The sequence below is a fragment of the Mustela nivalis genome, assembly GCF_964662115.1.
Source record: "Mustela nivalis genome assembly, chromosome: 4".
Taxonomy (NCBI): domain Eukaryota; kingdom Metazoa; phylum Chordata; class Mammalia; order Carnivora; family Mustelidae; genus Mustela; species Mustela nivalis.
The window spans coordinates 119,894,801-119,909,462 of NC_139023.1; the positions used below are offsets into that span (position 1 = coordinate 119,894,801).

Here is a 14,662-nt window from a genome sequence, read left to right on the forward strand (position 1 = left end):
TGTTTAAAAATATTCTTTGATACAACTTTCCAGGTACCTCCACTATTACTGTTACTGTTTCTTTCTTTTCTCTATCCTGAAAGTCTTCAAACATACATGAAGGTGCACTGAGTAACATACTGTTAGTCTCCACGGAAGGAAGCTACACAATGATAATCAGATCCCTTTTTTTCTGACAGATTTGCCCTGTTTCATCTCTCATTATTTTTTTCCCTTATTCTCCCCAGTAAACTTTTCCAACCTCATCCTTTTTCCTGATCTAGAAAAAAATGCACTTCTCACAAAATCATGGCAATCCTGTTTGCTAAGGCATCTCCATTTTACAATCTGTACTGATTAGCTTTTCGATGATTTCATTTCTATAGACAAATCCACATACATATTTTGTCATTTTAACCTCAAAATATGTGATTCACATTACTAGTACAGATGTAAAAATGGAGACTTAACTGTTTGAATAACTTCCCTGTGGCCAAACAACCTGTTCACGGATTTCAAAACAGGTCTAACTGCCACAGTGCTTGTGTTATTAACACATATAAGCTATTCCTGGTAATTAAAATCACTTTCCTGCCGGTGAACTTTATATGCCCTACTTTTAGATTTTAGCTAGACATTATTTGGCCTTCATTCTCAGCGTCTTGACAAAATTCATCATGACTGTTTTAGAAACCTTCCAAGTTTCTATTAAAAATAAACTCCCTAAAATACTTAAATACTTTTCTAGGTTTCTTAACTAATACATATCCACCAGGCAGAAGCTCCAAATATAACTAGGTAGTTCTCTGTGAGTTTTCAAGGCCTGCAGGCTTTGAAGTGCTGTGGATTTGCCTTCATTGGTTGCTAGGAACACTGCACATTGCTCCAAATGGCCTGCCAGTCTGAGTAACCTAGCGTGAATGACATAAGTGTTTCTTTTATCCAGGTCAGAGGATGGTGTGAGGCGGTATAAGAGGTCATGGAAAGGGAGGAATGCCAGGATAAAAAAATTAACTAGAAGCACAGGAAGTGAAAAGGGGAGAGACACGACAGACATTCGAGAGAAAGATTTCCAGCGACAGCCTTCCGGCTTCCCACCAAGCACACGCCCCTTGAATCAGTTCAATCTAGTCTAATAACAACTCAGAAGGGCCAGCATGCAGCTGACAGTGTCTCATTCTCTTGTCACCCCCATGGAAATAATAAACCAGAAACCTACAGATACCAGAGACCCCGATGTTCCTTTGAGGCCACAATCAAATGCCAGCTTTGGGAATCAGGAGAACTAAGAGCAAGAAATCAAGTCTATGTTTTTTTCCTAGCACTCGTCTGGCTCAAGGATAAAACATAAAGGGTCACCTGAGTGGCTCAGTGGGTCAAAGCCTCTGCCTTCAGCTCAGGTCATGATCCCAGGATCCTGGGATCATTGAGCCCCACATCGGGCTCTCTGCTCAGCAGGGAACCTTCTTCCTCCTCTCTCTCTCTGCCTGCTTCTCTGCCTACTTGTGATCTCTGTCTGTCAAATGAATAAGTAAAGTCTTAAAAAAAAACCGTAAAGTATCATGAGGCTCTGGAATTAAAAAAGGAATTAGATATACATTTATATCTTTGCTTTCCTTCATCTCAGAAATGTGGGTGCCTGAATGACATAGATTATGGTAGGGCAGATGGTACAGAGAAAGGACTAGATCAACAAGTCTCCCTTTTGCTATGGTAATGACCGTGATGGCCACAAAGCCCAAGTACCTTCCAAGTGGCAGAATGCCATTTCTACCCCTGCTCACAGCTGCTTAGTGACGTAGTCGGAACAGCATCTACTCTGTGGAAGTTAGCTCACCAAAGCCTTCTGCTAACCGTGCATAGTGTTTCATAGTTTGCATCTCAATCTTCAGCTCCTCTAGAATTTACTTTGGAGCAAAGGAATAAACATTTTTTTCCCCTAAATGACTCTCTACTTGTACCAATATCTACTGTCAACTCACTCAACCTTCCCCACTGTTTTGAAGTTCCCTATTTATTACACCTTAAATTCCTATGAGGAATTCCAACAACTGGAATGGAGAAATTAAATAGGGGGAGTAAAAAAGAAAAAAAAATTCATTCTACTGAAACACCATACATATGCTTTCTTTCCTAAATGTTTAAAAATGGAAAGAAATAGTACAAGGAGGAAAGGCCGTATTTCTGAGGTTTGTCCTTCCTGATTACAGACTTTTTTTTTTCTTAGCACATGCTTATCTACTCTAATTTGATAACCTAATTATCTTATTCAACTATGAAAAGTTCTTTGATCCTTCAGCACCTTGTTGTTGACTTGAGGAATAGGGATGGTATGAATTACATTTGCCAGTTCAGTAACTGAATTGCTACTCAACTGATGCATATCCCATGTCAGACTTTACGTTTGCTTATAAAGGCACATCTGGCTATGGATGTTTTTAAATGATAAGAGATTCAGCTTTTGTTTGAACAAAATAATCAACAATTCTATACCTTTTTTTCTGAATTTCATTATTATGAAAATCAGACTAGAAACAGTCTAAAAGACTTTTAGGAATGTGAAGAAAATTCTGCTAATGAATTTGGTTAACTTCATCATTTAATTGTTCGTTTAACCATTATTTGTTAACTATTGTGTGCCAGGAGATGATTCCAGCCAAAGGTGAATGATGAATGTCACAAAGACAAAGTTCTTTTACTAATTCTAGTGTTAAAGCAAAACAAAAACTTTTACCAGAACCCTAATAAGGAAGTATTAACTGTTAGTCTCCAAATCAAATAATATATAGCTGGGTAGGACAAGTAAAATATACCTAATTATTCAGTAAAGAAGATTCCGTTTTCCACCTTAAGTTGTTTTTAAAGCACTGAATTTAAAAAACAAAAATATCTGTGGAATTTCCTAGGCAGGTTGCCTAAATGATAGGGTTCATTCAGTGTTAAGAGACTATTGTCCATAATGGACTAACCAGGTAAACACCATACCTGGCAAAATGATAGTAAGAAATCTCTTCCTATTTGGGAGTATTAATTTGTTTTAGTCATGCCTTCTTACTTTCTATATTTCTGATGCTTCGATTTCTGGGGCCTGGTGACTCTGGAGAGACTGCCCTTCTTCCCCTGTTAGCTAATTTCTAGATAGTGAAAAGACCTACCTAAGAGCATAGCTTTCTTATGCAAATAAACCAGTCCAGACCCAAATCCCAACACCTTTATTGGCTCTCCCAAGGCCCTCCCTCTGGGACACTATCCATCTGCCCTCACCACCTCAGGACCAGGTACTCAGACAACTAGAGACAATCCCTAATACCCCAGCGTTTACTGAAATTATTCAAACTAGCCAATACTAAACCTGTCCACCCTGCTTTGCCTGGTGCTTTCCCAAATGCCCCTGACTCTCACCCTGTGGTATGCTGTGCCGCTTCCTCTTGGGAACTGTGAGTCACAAACTATCTTTTCAACAACAATCATCTCCTGATCTATTGGTCTCACTAGACAAAAATGATAAAACCTATTCTTCTAAGAGTTAATCAGTCTAGTGAAATCCCATGCTGCAAGAGAATAAGGAAGGGGTAGCCTCCAGTGTTTTATACTTAATCATCAAAATATTCAAGGCAGGTTGACCTTTAAAGTATTCTATCAGAAGAGAGCATATTAAAGTCATTTTTTATTAATTTTGTTATGTTGGAGTAGAATTCTTGAACATTTCCTTAAGATCCAATACACCTATAATAGGAAACTTGACAATGATTTCCTGTTGGTGGTTTCTTGGTCATTAGAAATATTTGGAAATGGTAAATACATTGTCTCGAAGTGGTTATTTGAATTACATATTGATGAGGATCATTTGGTTATTAGAATGTGAAGAGTTTAACTAGTTATTAGCATTAAAAAATTATTTGTGGTGTATGGTAGAGAGTAGCTAAAAAGGAAGACCTGGTAGACGTTAGAATCGGTTGTGAAGTCTGCCCTAGCAGAAATAATTTAAAGGTTTAAAAAAAAAAGCAGGAATTGCATGGCTCATAAAATATGTATTTGAGATATGTTACGTTGATGGGTATTTCCCATGGTGGCCAAGGATGACAAGCAGTCACAACTTGAATCCATTTTCTAACAACCAGACTATACACATTCCGTTTCCCTTGTAGACACTGGATTCAAGACAAATAATGAGACCCCTTAAGCAGATTGTAGACAATGTTTTTCGTCTCTGTCTCCAAGGGAGAATCACCTGCTGCCATATGTTCTTACTCCAGCTGCCTAGTTTTTTAAAGTCCAGGGGCCCACTAAGGAGCCTAGCGACTGTCAGGATATTCTATAGTCTCAGAGGGATATTCTACCAGAGGAATAATCATATCATTTACCCCACTTTCCATGTTTCTTGTCCCCAGATAACCCAGGCTAACACTAAGGAATCTGGAAGTAAGAGTTAAAAGTTGTGTGAGTGCCCATTACTTCCTCTGAATGTACACTACCTGCCAGGAGGAGCAGGGGTGTGGAGTTAGTAAGCAGAATAGAACTTAATTACCTTAACGCTAAGGTAAAGAGCCATAAAAGCTATAGATACTAATTTAAGTAAACACCATATACTACAAATCACATTTAATCTCAATTTACCAAAGGTCTTTGTGGAAGTGTAACTATGTTGGTATCTGTCAACAATTGTTGATAAAGGTTTCATATCAAACTAGACTAGATGTCAAGGAACACACAAATAGCTGAAATGCTAGGCACAAGAGACACGGCCATCCCTGCCGGGTAGCCATTTTTTCCCAACAAGCACCCCATCTTCCTGCTCAGAGTGAGCAGTATGCTCTTGATCTCAGGGAGGTGGGCCTTTCCCCGTCCCAGGAGATAAACCACAACTGCTTTCTTGCCCAGGTTGAAGAGATTGAGTACAGGTCTGAAGAAAGAAGTTTTCGTAATTAAAGACTTTGCAATTTTAAAGTCTAGAATAAAGTATAAAGCCAAAAAAAAGGAAGAGAAAAACCAAGAACATAATATGTTAAATTTAAGATTTTTTTTAAAAATTAGAGATACTTATCAAATATATAAATAAAGGCTAATCTTTTCCTTTAACTAGGAGAGCTTAATTGCATAGAAGTAAATGTGTTTGAGGGGCGCATGGGTGGCTCAGCTGCTTGAGGGTCTGGCTCCTGGTTTCAGCTCAGTTCATGCATGATCTCAGTGTTGCAAGATCAAGCCCCACATCAGGCTCCATGGGGTTATGGAGCCTGCTTAGGATTCCTTCTCTCCCTCCTCCCTTTCCTACTCCCCACCCCCACCCCATGCTTGTGCGCTCTCTTTCTCTCTCTCTCCAGAAAAAAGAAATAAATGTGTTTGAACAGCCTGGCATGCGCTTTGAGGTCAGTACCTATAATCTCTAAGCCTTTTTAAATCTCTTTGCATGTGACAGTAAGCTAGTTATCCAACGAATAAATAAATGCAGACACTATTTAAGGCTTTTTTGGGGGGGGGGCTGTTTACATTGATTATGGTTCATCAAATAGATGACTAAGTTTCTAGTCTTTTTGCATGGGGGTGACCATGTGTACAAATGGACCCGCATTCAAAGATACTGTACTGTAATCATCATAGAGATGCACATACTGTCATATCTTTTCAAAGTGGTCACTCTCCCTCCATCACATCTTTTCAGTCACAGAAATTAAGTTATGCTAAACTCTTTAAAGAAGCAGCCACAAAATTAACAAGTCAGGAAACGACAGATGTTGGCGAGGATACAGAGAAAGGGGAACCCTCCTACACTGTTGGTGGGAATGTGAGCTGGTGTAGCTGCTCTGGAAAACAGCATGGAGGTTCCTCAAAAAGTTGAAAATAGAGCTACTCTACCAACCAGCAATCACACTACTGGGTATTTACCCTAAAGACACAAATGTAGTGATCTGAAGGGGCATGGGCACCTGAATGTTTATAGCAGCCATGTCCACAATGGCTCAACTATGGAAAGAACCTAGATGTCCATCAAGAGATGAATGGATAAAGAAGACGTGGTATATATATCTACAATGGAATACTATGCAGCCATCAAAAGAAATGAAATCTTGCCATTTGCAATGACATGGATGGAACTAAAGGGTGTTATGCTAAGTGAAATAAGTTAATCAGAGAAGGACAGTTATCATATGATCTTTCTGATATGAGGAATTTGAAAGGCAGGGAGGGGAGTTGTAGGGGGTAGGGAAGGAAAAAATGAAACAAGATGGGATCAGGAGGGAGACAAACCATAAGAGACTCTTAATCTGATGAAACAAACTGAGGGTTGCTGGGGGGAGGGGGGTATGGAGAGGATGGTTGGGTTATGGACATTGGGGAGGGTATGTGCTATGGTGAATGCTGTGAAATGTGTAAGACTGCTGACTCACAGACCTGTACCCCTGGGGCAAATAATACATTATATGTTAATTAAAAAAAAATAAAGAAGTAGCCATATTTTGGATTATGGCAGCAGAAAAGCCAGGGTAGGATAGGTTCCAGAATGGAAAGGCCCATCATCAATTCTTTGTACACCTCAAGTTCCATATCTGTCAAATGAAAACGATCGCTGCTCTTAACTCACATAGAAAGCATGACAGTGTTAGAATCAGGTGTTTTCGGCTCACCATTCCACGGTGCTCTAACATAGTCTGAAAGCAAGAAACCGTGATGAGAGTGTCCAAAGAACTCAGCAGACCATGTGTATGTAGCAACAGGTGACATTTTAGCTTAGAACATTAGACTCCTCTTAACTGACATAAGGCAAAAGTGGGACAAATGATTTTGAGAGTACATATTAGTTGCGAAGTGCTTTGAACAATTTTAATGTTCACTGCATTTTACTTATACTTTATTAGTTTCAAGAAAACTACTCAAATGGAAACCAATCGAATTAATTTTAAAATTTGCATTTTTAAAATTCTAACTTTATCAATTTTGGAAATAGAATTCAAGCTAATTAACACAGACAAGTATATTCAGAGACAGGTTGACAACATGTTTTATTAAGAATTTTTGCTCTTGGCTTCCTTTCTGCTGACTCTGAATTTCCTTAAATATGCTATTGTTCTTTCACTAGACATACAATTTTGAGAAGTTGGTGTACTTTTTGATATCCTATCATAATTATTCCTCATCTTAATGTATTCTTTTTCTTTCCTTGTAAAATCTGATAGCTTTTTGAATTTCTTTGTTTCTCTATTTATACAATACCAAACTCCCATGTTTCCCTTCTCCGGAGCACGTGTTTCATAAATACAAATCTGTGTATTTCTTTAGATACGACAATCCAGAGTTTCTCTTCCATATTTTGTACAGGTTGTTAGGCAGCTAACACACAAAAGCAAGGCAAGATTAAGGCTTGTCCACTTACCCCGCACACATTTTGGATTCTTTTGGATTCCTAGTGAGTACATACCCCACACCCCCATACCTTGACAAGGGCACACTAGAGTTGTACTGTCCTTGTGTGTGTGCTCAAAATGCGAAGTTCCAAAATTCAAATATGCTGATAACCAAAGCCTAATAAGCCGATTTGGCTAATCTAAATACATTAAAATACAGCAAAGTATTATTTGGGTTTCTTTGGGGTTTCGAGAATTTCTGTAATCACACATGTGCAAGCACACATGCACACACACACACACACACACACACACACACACTACACACAGCAACGGCCAGGCAAAAGTTTTAGTTTTGACAAGCAGAAACCCAGAAACTCCGAGGTAACTTTTATCACCAGATCAGAGCCCAAGGCACTCTGCTCTCTGCAAAGTTTCAGCCACTAAAATGTGGGTAAACCAAAGAATACACCACCGCCAGAACTCCAAAAATATTAATTCAGATCTATATCTGAAGCCGTTTTCCTATGCTCTCAGATCAGCACAGGAATTCTGTCTATGAACCGCACTATCAATGGGCAACAGCAATTAAGGAAAAACTCCAAGAAAAAGCACTAAATTGATCACATTTCAGTGTAAGACGGCACTCTGTCCAATCCGTTGCCACCATTTGGGCGCTGTGGAGAACTGAATGGATCGTGACAGAAACCAAGGGTATAAATAAAACCACAATCGCTCTAGGTCCTGGCTTCGTGGTGATAGCAACATCCCCAAATTATCAAACACAATAAACAGCAATACCTGGCGATCTCTCTCCAGATTAACGAGCAAACACCCAGCTCTCACCTTGCACAAACACACACTTCAGTGGTCAGTGACAAACGCAGGCAGCAACTTGCAGGCTGGGAGACAGAGCAGCTGCTCCGTCCTGAGCCGCTTAAGCACATTGGAGCCCGGCTTCGGTCCTACTCTCAGTTGGTTCTCTGCAGTTTCTCCCATGACTGCATCACCCAGGAATGGAAACTACTGCCCTCTCCCCAGCACTAGCGGGCTCCCCAGCCACTGAGCTCAGGTAAAAATGCTGAGTCCTGCAAGGTCGCCACAAGGTGAACATGGGCACAAAAGTGTATACGGGATTGGAGGGACTGTAAAGGAAAGACCCTAAACTCCAGACACTTTGCCTTTCAAGAGATTCTGAAATCCATAAATCAGAGCAGCAACAATAGTCAGAGAAGCAGTAAATCTGAAAATCCCCCAGTGGCACTGAGCCAATCTGCTAACCCAGCAGTACTCTTTAAACCATAATCTCTCTCACGCTCTCAAACACACACACACACACACACACACACACACAGTTTTAGTGTAGCTAGTCTAAATTGCCCAGGAATACTTCTCAGGCCAAAAAAATTTTTTGCATAGCCTTTCTAGGCACCAAGGCATAAAGAGGAGTCCTAAAAAATTAAAGTATTGGACAAAATCAAAATAAAAGAATTCTGTATAGAGCAAAATCATTTCTGGTCCATAAACTAATGCAGTTGAGTGAAGTCTTGCTTTTTGTACACATACTGGAATTATGCAAACACCCCCATAGTAAAAAAGATGGTAAAGATGTATATATTCAGAGCTGATTGGCAGAATCAATTAAAATTTCTCATAAAAATTCCTACCATCTTTTTCAAGATGAGTCTTGACATACGCACATTTTAATTTGGAGAGGTTTCAAGAAGGCATTTCTTGCCTAAAATGTAACTATTCTGTATGTATATGTTATAGACAGATACAAACATGTTTGTAAGTGTTTCCCTGGAGAGTCTCTCTAGGTGTTTATTTCTCATATTTTGGTTTTCCTATCAGAATTGGAGAAGGAACAATTTTAAGCTTGCAAGTACATTTTGGAAACATTATTTATCTTGCCTGTGTATTTTTTTCTCATAGGTAAATAAATATTTAATGAAGTTCAGGTTGATTGCACTAACTGAAAATAATTTTTGCTTATTACTTTCCTCTCCCCTCCATCTCCAACCGTCCCAATTCACCAGCCATACGAACGCAAGCAACTCATTAAACCTCCTAGACATCAGTTTTGTAATCTATAAAATGAGGATCTGTTACTAGCCTTTGCTTATCTACCTCCTGGAACAGTGTCGGGGTGAAATGGTAGAATGAGCAGGACAAAATCTTTGTAAATTGTAGAGCACTGAAAAAACACAGACTTCCTGCATTTTCCTCCCTTCAATGGCCACTAGAGCTGGGACTGGTGAATTACTTTCTGTGTTCTCAAGGAGGATTCCTTGGGCTTCACAGGACAGTGTTTGTTTCAAGTGGTCTATAAATAGAGTTCAAGATTTTACTGAACTGCCCCTCCTTGTGGTGGGTCTTGATGGCAGCGACTGCATGTCCAGACTCCGTTAATTGTGAGCAACCAGAGCTCCATCTAGTCTTGGAGACGAAACCAGACCCGCTGAAACCGGAGAGAAAATGCTCACCTCCTGTGATGGCTGGTTTCACAGCTCACCTGGTGTCCTGGTGTACTCAAGTGTTTGGGGAGGGGGAGAGGTGGTGCCTAAAGGGATTAAACAAGGTGAGAGGTTGGGGTGCAATGCCAGTTTAGTGCTGAATTCATTCAAGAACAGATGCTTCTGGGCATGGGTGCTGATGTTCTGGAGACAATTACATATGCATTATTTAGAGATTAGGTGGTTGTGGGGTAAGGGAGCCTAGTAGGGAATAAGAAAGGAGCTAACAATGTGAGCACCTGTCTCCAGATACACGAGGCCGGGAAGTTCCTGGATAGTACCTCACTCAGTCCTCATAGTAATCCTCATGCCAGGTGGGCATGACTATTCCCACTTTCCAGAGGAAATGAAACAGCCTGCACACGGGACTGGTGAGTGACAGAGCTTGAGTTATGATCGAGCTCAGCATGGCCTGGAGTCCCACAGTCAGAGTAAATTTGGTTATTTCCAACTTTCTCAGAAAGAGAAAGGAAGTAACATTTGGTTTTTAAATAGTGAGGGTCAGGAAGACAAGAACGCAAATTACCAAGAAAACTTCTTGAGGGTGTTTATTAGACAAATTATTTTTCGTAAAGGGTGTAGAAATTTTTAGAAAAACATATTTTGAGTTTTAAATGATAAAGCTGTTGCAGGATACACACACACAAAAAAATGTGCCAGTATGTGCCAATAATTCTTTTTTTTTTTTTTAAGATTTTATTTATTTATTTGACAGAGATCACAAGTAGGCAGAGAGGCAGGCAGAGAAAGAGGAGGAAGCAAGCTTCCTGCTGAGCAGAGAGCCCTGTGCTGGCCTCGATTCCAGGACCCAGGGATCATGACCTGAGCTGAAGGCAGAGGCTTTATTTAACCCACTGAGCCACCCAGGCACCCCAATAATTCTTTTTTTTTTCCTTTTGTTCCTGCCTGTCTTCAAACTGACAGCGCTTCATCTGTAGCAGAATACTTCCCTGTTTTTTAACGTACACTCAATGCATTATTGCATTTTGGTTTGCTTAAATAACCAGACCCTGAGGAATCCCTGCAAAAAAGCAAGGTAATCTCTTACCGTTAACTGTAGCAGGAAAGACATTTTTTTCAGCTGTAGTTGGGAGTACGAAAGAGCCATAACTTTCAGTCTCCTGGGCCTGAGGATGTTCATAAAATGCCAGATTCTTTCTACCAGTTTTATTGGAAAGCTAGAGGGAGAGACTGAACCGGCAGCCCTACATGGTGTCGTTTCTGCTCTCCCCTTTCTAAGCGGCCATCCCAGCCATAATGTACACGCAAGCCAATTCATACCATCCTCTCTACTCTTGCCTTCCAAGTCCCTTTTCCATATTTTCAAAATATTTTCTGAGAGTGCAGTGTCTAATTATACCTTGCCTCTGCTTTTAACATTCCCATCTGCAAAGGGCAGCATCCAAAACGCTTTCATAAAACTAGCCTCCTCCTCTTGCACAGGTCTAGCCTTAGAAAGAAAAGGATACATTTGGAAGTCTTGCAGTTAGAATTTGTCTTAGGTATTTTTACTGAGGAGCGAAATGTAACAGAGACACTAAGTTAGGAATAAGTCAAAATAAATAGTGGGGGTTAAAAGAAAGAATAAATGCAGGTACTTTAAACTCAATTGTTCAAGTTAAATTCTAAATGATGAAACTAAAACACAGCATTTTAAAGTACCAAACCACATAAAAGAAGGCCAGGGACCTTCAGCTATTTGGTGTCATTTCCTTGCTACTTTTGCTTACAATCTGTATTTTGGCCCTCCCCACAACCCATGTGTTCTCAGGCCATCGTATTTAACTAAAGAGGAAGGAAAATCAGAAGAGTGAATCCACTGGGAAGCAATAATGACATTTATAACATACGGCAAAGTAAAAAGACTGCTCTCTCTCCTTCCTGAATCCCTTTTATTTCTGAAGGAAGAAAGGATGAACAAACAAGAAGTCGGAATTGTTTAAAAAAAAAACAACAACAAAGAAACAAAGAAAAGAAAGAACAGTGCAGAACAGAACTGCAGTAAGGATTCAATTATCTCTCAAGTCAGAAATAACACAAATGAAAACACAGTTTTTGGCACTTTCTTCAAATTTTTATACTCTCCCATTAAGGTATTTTGTGCTTCCAACAGCACAGCTTGTGTTTGCCTGGGTCTAATTGCACAGCAGGAACTAAAAGCAAATTGCTTTTTCACTTTCTTGATTTCAAAACTTTCTTTTCTCTTAGATTTGGAGATCCCGGTTTTAGAAGCATTTATTAAGAAGAAAGTTCAAATGCATGAAGAAGAAAGCATTTAGAAGCATGGGTCACCATTAGTCAGAGGTGAGGAACGTTAAGTCAAGGTGCTTTGGCTTCCTGTTTGGCTCTTGTTGCCTTCCCTGATAATGATGCCTTCTTGGTGTGTCCCGTGGCAGTGGTCAGCTCCCACTCAAGAAGGTCTGGTCTGAAATCCTCGGAACCCTCCCACTTAGGGTAGAACTGGGTTCATGGAGGATCGGGATGGAGTTGTTTTTAATTTGCAACCAAAGAGAAAAATTATTTTTCTAACACATTTTTCCCTGCCACTCCCTTCAATTTGATTCTTTTCCTTAGGCCTTTGAAACAACTCCCCATAATACCTATTAGCTATAGAAAGCAAACACTGTTAAAACATTACAAGTCATTTAGGAAAAAAATTAGAGTAATCTGAAAGGTGTAAACGTTTAGCATTTCAGGCATTTTGTGTGGATACTTATATATATGTGAAGTCTCTTACTCCATATATAGTTAAAGTCATGAAATTGAGCACTTCCTAAGCAGTCTTAATTTACTATATTTTTAATTTATGTTTATCTGTATTTTTAAGAGAGAATGAGAGAGAGAGAGAGAGAGAGAGAGGGAGGGAGCTCATGCACTCTCTTGCATGAGGACTCAAGCAAGTGGAGAGGGACGGGGTGGGGGGGGAGGAGGCGGGGGAGAGAGAGAATCTTAAGCAGGCTTCATGCCCAGCATGGAGCCCAAGGTAGGGCTCAATTTCACAACCCTGAGATCATGACCTGAGACAAAATCAAGAGTCAGACACTTAACCAACTGAGCCACCTAGGTGCCTCTTAATTTATAATGCTTTTAAACATAATTTTGCTTTTTATTGGATGGTAATTTTTCCTGGCTGCAAAAGATGTACCTACTAATGCCTTTTCTACTCTAAGATGAGAAGAATCACTACGCTGGTTTTACTGAAAGCTTTCCTAAATAAATTTAAGAGGTTTTTGAAAAAGAAATTCTTAAGAGTATGCATAAAAAGGGAAAAACCCTGAATGTTATCCCTTTGTGAATATAGGGGAAGGAATTCCAGAGAGTTTATAGTTACTATTATTTTTTAGTTATTACATTATTATTTACTATATTCCCTATGTCCTACTTTTCGTTCTCATGTCTAATTATATTTTATAAATTGAAATCTGTACCTTTTAATCCCCTTCATCTATTTTGTCTAATCTCCCAACTCCTTCCCCTCCGGCAACTATCAGTTAGTTCTCTGTACTCAAGAATCTGTTTCTGCTTATTTGTTTGTTTTGTTTTTTAGATTCCATATATAAGGGGAATCATACCGTATTTGTTTTTCTCTGTCTGACTTAATTTGCTTAGCATCACACTCTCTAGATCTATCCATGCTTTTGGAAATGGCTGTGTAATACTTTTTATGGCTATGCAATATTCCAGGGTGTGTGAGTGTGTGTGTGTGTGTGTGTGTGTGTGTGTGTGTGTGTGTGTGATAGAGAGAGAGAGAGAATGGGGGGGGGGATAACATATTTATCCATTCATTCATCTCTTGGTAGATAGATTGCTTACCATATCTTGGCTATTGTAAATAAAACTGCAGTGAATATAGGGGTGCACATGTCTTTTTGAATATGTATTGTCATTTTCTTCAGATAAATACCAAGAAGTAAAATTGCTGGATCATACAGTACTTCTACTTTTAATTTTCCAGGAACCTCCATATACTTTTCTGTAGTGTCTACACCGCTTTGCGTTCCCACCAAGAGTGCACAAGAGTTTGCTTTTCTCTACATACTTGTTAACACTTGCTATTTCTTATCTTCTTTCTAGCCATTATGGCAGGTGTGAGGTGATGTCCCATTGTGGTTTTGATTTACATTTCCCTGATGATGAGTGATGTTGAGTATCTTTTCATGTGTCTGTTGGACATCTGTATGTCTTCTTTGGAAAAACCGTCTATCCGGGTCCTTGTCCATTTTTTCATCAGATTGTTTTTTTGGTATTGAGTTTTGTGAGTTCTTTATATATTTTAGGTATTACCGCCTATTCAGATATAACATTTGCAAATAGCTCCTTCCATTCAGTAGCTTGTTTTTTTTTTTCCCTTTTGTTGATGGTTTCCTTCACTGTGCAGAAGATTTTTATTTGATAGTCCCAACTGTCTATTTTTAATTTTGTTTCTCTTACCTGAGGAGACAGATCCCCCCAAAATACTGGTAAGACTAATGTCCAAGAGTTTATTGTTTATGTTTTCTTTTAGAAGTGTTATGGCTTTTAGTCTTATATTTAGGTCTTTAATCCACTTTCAGTTTAATTTTGTGTATGGTGTAAGAAAGTGGTCCAGTTTCATTATTTTTCATATAGATGTCCAGGTTTCCCAACAGCATTTATTCAAAAGACTGTCTTTTCCCCACAGTATATTTTTATCTCCTTTTTTATAGATTAATTGACCATATAAGCATGCGTTTATTTCTGGAATTCCTATCCTATTCTATTGATCCATGTGTCTATTTTTGTGCCAGTACCATAGTATTTTGATTACTACAGCTTTATAGTATGTCTTGAAATCAGGAATTATGATAC

General features: G+C 39.2%; 1 protein-coding gene across 8 annotated transcripts in view; it reads right to left on the reverse strand.

Moving 5' to 3' along the window:
• ARHGAP24 (Rho GTPase activating protein 24) overlaps positions 1–14,662 on the reverse strand; it is a 519,150-nt gene that overhangs the window by 172,857 nt on the left and 331,631 nt on the right. Inside the window, exon 1 of one of the 8 annotated variants that reach the window (XM_082726645.1) lies at positions 8,166–8,315. The exons of 6 other annotated variants lie outside the window; for them this stretch is intronic. The gene's annotated coding sequence lies outside the window, so the exon portion shown is untranslated. Of the gene's footprint in view, positions 1–8,120; positions 8,316–14,662 lie in introns of those variants that run through there. One more of the 8 variants, XM_082726646.1, reaches the window with a different exon arrangement.